A 4930-nucleotide genomic window follows, 5' to 3' on the forward strand; every position below is an offset into this window, starting at 1 on the left:
GGGCAGATATGGAAGATTATGTTAGGGTGAGATAATACAATAAGAGTACCTTAATAACTCACTGAAGTGGCCAGCAGGGCACTTTTTGGTATTTTGGACTAACCACAGTTTGCCCATATAGTGAACAGCATGTTTGAGCATATTGATGTTCATAAGTGCACTTCGTACAAGGACACCCTTGGCTTTAGGTTGATTATCGATCATGTAATTGTATCTTCAGTTCTGTGCCCATATGCTTTGAAGAGAGGAGGAGCTTTTAGTTTAACAATTGATATAGTTGGGTGATGGAAGGAGTACTTTAATGATCTTCCAAATCTCAATGCCATCCATTATGTGCAACATTGCACAGGCATAGCCTTTTGGATTGTCATAATGGGGAATGTGTTCCATCTTTAATTCCTGTGAAGGTCCATGCCAAGGTACTAGACAAAAGAGTCTGCCTGTTAGTCAAATCTTGGATTTGGGTGCAACATTGCCATTTTTCTCCTGTTAGCAAAAATCTACAAGTTAAAGTTCTGTTCCGGCTGTTGATAGAGAAGGTGTTGGACACTGAGCAGGAAGTTTTTTGGATAAATGTAATTTAAATTGGATTAGCATTACAGTACTGACCAGGGGCACACTGCACCATCAGATACAGCACACTTTGATTTGCAGAAAATCTGCATAATCTTGGCTTCTTGCACAGGTGACACTTTCATGTGCATTAATCTGTGCCAGGGCATTGGCCACAGCTGTAGCTTCTGCGGGGCTTGAGAATTATCGTGTTTATGTGATATCTCGCATTTCAAATGGAAAAAAACTGCATACAGGTCAGATCTTAGGTGCACTTGCGATATTTTGTCATAATCAAAACAAATAGGCCATTTGAACCTCTGTTGCATCTGCATATGTTTTGAAGCAACACTTGACACTTGGAGGAAACTTTTTCTGAGTTTGACTAACTGTGAATTACTGTATCTGTCAGTATCTATTTGTGGTGAAGGTGTGGTCTGCAGTTTTGCTGCAGAGGAGGGGTGGTGCAGTGAGTAAAGATGGTAGTGCCACAGAGTTTGGCAGGACAACTGAGTCCTATGTGGTAATCATGCTCTCCTTATTTCAGGGATACTGGGACCTAGAAGTGTGTGTGCACTGTAAACAAACACTCATTTTCCCTGCAAACGCGGTGTGTTCTGGGTCCTTCTATCATACTATTAGGTTTATTAGTAGCCTTTTTACAAAAGCCTGCACAGAACTTGTGATATAAAAACTTGTTTAAACTGTAAAGAGAGTCACAATGTTTCAAATAAAATAAAAGTGGGTACCACTTTACAATAAGGCTCCCCTTATAGATGCTAATAAATAGTTTATAACTACATTATTAATTAATCTGTAAATGCTTTATAAACCATTATTAATGGTTTATTATGCATTAGTTAAGGGTGAGAAAGAGGAAAAAAACTGACCGGTTTCTTGCCAAATAGTGAGCCAAATGTGTTCACCTATATATTTCATCTAGAGTTGCTATATTAAACATTTCAGACTAAGTTACTATCCTGTAAGCACAATCAGCATTTGTAAACATATTTTTTATCATATAAAATTGTACTTCAGAAATGCATTATAAATATCCACAACTATCAATCGGAGCTTTGTTGTAAAGTGTAAAGCATAAAACCATTTATTAAGGACTAATAAACATTTATAGATGCCAAATGGGAGCCTTATTGTAAAGTGTAAAGCATAACACCATTTATTAATGACTACTAAACATAAATGACAAAAGAGAGTTTTGTTGTAAAGTTTAAAACATGTCAACATTTATTAAGGACTAATAAACATTTATAAATGCCAAATGGGAGCCTTATTGTAAAGTGTAAAGCATAACACCATTTATTAATCACTAATAACCATTTATAAATGACAAAAGATAGCTTTGTCGTAAAGTTTAAAACATGTCAACATTTATTAATCACTAATAAACATTTATAATTGCCAAAAGTGAGTCTTAAATGTATAATGTCACCATTTATAACACTTAGACCTAAATTACAATCAGTGCTTGAAATAACATTTAACTACTGTCAAAAATGGCAATGTATTGTAAGAGTAACACATGTAACATTAAATGTGTTTTTTAAAACACCAAACAGTCACCCACTCCAAAAAAAGTTCATGCCAGACTGGTTCAAACTGGAAATATTTTTTGTATGTCCTTAAATAAGCGTCCCAGTGGTCCATCAGGGTGTTGCGCTCCAGTTCCTCCTTAAGAAAAGTCAGTTTCTCTCGCTCCTTGTTAAGAAGGGCAGTTGCAGTAGGGGCAGGATTAGAAGAAGAATCTAAAGAACAAACAATTATTAAATTACAATAATAAAATATTTTATAATCTAAACTTGGGAAACTCAAATAAAATATTGATTAAAAACGGTTACAACTTGAATTTATAAAAAGCCACTTTGTAAAAATTATGTTATATACACATGTGGTGGTTCAGACATTTCTAAAACAAGGCAAATAATTCTTATGTGTACTGCCTTACCAGGGTGTTTAATATAAATTTAATGATGCACATAAACAAAACTAAAAATATACAACTAAGTGATATCAATCGTTTGGAATAACCAATAGTAATAGAGCTATTCACATGTTATGTGATGTTAGTTAGCCACTGTAGCTAGCAGCCAAATGGCTCGGTAGCTAGCTAGCTAGCATTATACTCACCTTCATGTCTAACTGCTGACGTCGTTGGCTTAGAGCAATCTAGATCATCCAGTCTCTGCTTTTTGTATCTCTTCGAACGTGTGCTGTGTAAGTCGCAGACGCACACAAATTTTTATCTTCTGCTCCATCCATGGCGCAGCAACTTGAACGAGCGCCTTCAGTGTGTCTGTTCGTGCCCCTTTGGCTTGACCTTCCAGAGAGGAGGGGCTTTCCTTAATAAAGTTAACTGTGATTGGATGGTTGTATAAGCTCCTCTGCGTTTAAATTAAATTTGTTTTCCCTCCCTTTGGCAGCAGAACATATTTTTTTAGCATGAATCCAGCGGGTTAGATCTACATAACAAAGTCGGAGATACATTATAACAGGTGAGACAATCCTCTTTTTTGCGTGGGACTATTTTTGATTATAGGGCTTGTTTTATATAGCATGTGAAGTTCTTTAACTCTGAACCGATTTGCACTAGACTCCCATAGAGTATTTTACGGTGTTTCGAGGTGATAATAAAATAAATTACTCATTTTTTTCCACCAGAATGTCTTTGGGAATGAGATTGTTTTCCTTCTATTCTGGCGCGCAAACTAAATATAAGGCACTAAGGCTCATTAAATGGCTGCAGAAGAAACACCTGCTAAAAAAGAAGCTTAGATGTCCTGTTTGTCACCATAAGATGAAAATGATTTCCGTGGTGAAGAAAGACCAATATATGTGGTATGTATAATGCATGATAATGTAGTGCATGTAGTAAATATAACAAAATATTTCGGTTATCAATGCAAGAGGGAGCATTAACCTCTTTTCATTATTATTTTCTTCATACTTAATTTTGTGATTATCTTTTCAATTAATGCTCTTGTTTAAGGGTCCATTTCTTTACTTAACTCATTGATATGTTCTCAGGTGCTGCAAAAGAGCAAGTCATAGGAAAGTTTCCAGAACAATTAGAACTGGCTCCCTCTTTGAGAAATCAAAAACATCTCTTTTCAGTTGGATGAAGTTCATTTACAGGTATATGTAGATGTAGACATTAATAGCAATGCACCTTTCATAATTGAACACCAATACGAGACTTGTGAAATAAAATTAGGGCCTCAGTAAGTAATAATTGCCTCAATTTCTATCACAGATTTTCACAAGGGCTCAGGCTCAGACAAATAGATATGATCGATGATGAAGTGGCTGGCAGCTCCAGAACACTAAGTAGCATGGCAAGACACATTCGACATGTTTGTATACGTGCAATTAAAAGACACAGAATAAACAATGGACACCGTCTTGGTGGTGACAGAGAATTTGTGGTTATAGATGAAAGCTGTCTCCGTCATCAGCGAAAGGTTGGTAAACTCTCAGACAGGTTTGTTAGAATCAATGCAGATCTGAATGTGTCCTCTAAACATGGAAACCTTTACCATAAGTAAAACAAATTAGTAGAAGCAACCATCTTTTTGAATGTTTCTTTGTAGATATTCTGTTTAATTTTATTCTTTTTGTTTTCAGTATGCACGTGGACGCTTTGGAAATGCATGGAAAAGGAAGAAATGGGTATTTGGAATGATGGGAATTAAAGACAAAAGGCGAAGGCTCGTGTTAAAACTTGTTGAAAAATGATCAAGGCGCCACCTTGTTCCTCTGATCAGACAGCATGTTAAGTTGGGTAGTGCCATTATCAGTGATGAGTGGAGAGCCTACAAGAATGTTTTGACAAACATAGGGTACAGACATTACACTGTAAATCACAGCAGGTGGTTTGTAGATCCTCAATCTGGCAGTCATACACAGCATATCGAAAGGGCTTGGATGACCATCAAAGGACATGTCCGTAGACTAAGAGGAAATCGCACTGAGAAGTTGCTGGAGGAACACCTGATGGTTCTTGAGTGGTCATCTTGGCTTGGTTCGCGACACCCTGATGGACCACTGGGACGCTTATTTAAGGAGTGGGTGACTGTTTGGTGTTTTAAAAAACACATTTAATGTTACATGTGTTACTCTTACAATACATTGCCATTTTTGACAGTAGTTAAATGTTATTTCAAGCACTGATTGTAATTTAGGTCTAAGTGTTATAAATGGTGACATTATACATTTAAGACTCACTTTTGGCAATTATAAATGTTTATTAGTGATTAATAAATGTTGACATGTTTTAAACTTTACGACAAAGCTATCTTTTGTCATTTATAAATGTTTATTAGTGATTAATAAATGGTGTTATGTTTTAAACTTTACGACAAAG

General features: G+C 36.0%; 1 long non-coding RNA gene and 1 pseudogene across 2 annotated transcripts; one reads left to right on the forward strand and one right to left on the reverse strand.

Moving 5' to 3' along the window:
- Positions 1–1991: 1991 nt before the first annotated feature.
- LOC146718870 (uncharacterized) lies at positions 1992–2730 on the reverse strand. Its single transcript, XR_014920472.1, has 2 exons — positions 2698–2730; positions 1992–2315 (listed from the first exon to the last, which is right to left on the reverse strand). It is a non-coding gene; the product is annotated as an uncharacterized LOC146718870 (long non-coding RNA).
- Positions 2731–2908: 178 nt separating this feature from the next.
- On the forward strand, positions 2909–4668 carry LOC146718871 (uncharacterized; annotated as a pseudogene). The gene is made up of 4 exons (XR_014920515.1): positions 2909–3405; positions 3595–3702; positions 3821–4028; positions 4192–4668. The product of XR_014920515.1 is annotated as an uncharacterized LOC146718871 (transcript).
- The last annotated feature ends 262 nt before the right edge of the window (positions 4669–4930 follow it).

This window comes from Copadichromis virginalis, linkage group LG1 (genome assembly GCF_057382275.1).
Source record: "Copadichromis virginalis isolate Kocher_CV1m ecotype Utaka linkage group LG1, C_Virginalis_male_GT1.1, whole genome shotgun sequence".
Taxonomy (NCBI): Eukaryota; Metazoa; Chordata; class Actinopteri; order Cichliformes; family Cichlidae; genus Copadichromis; species Copadichromis virginalis.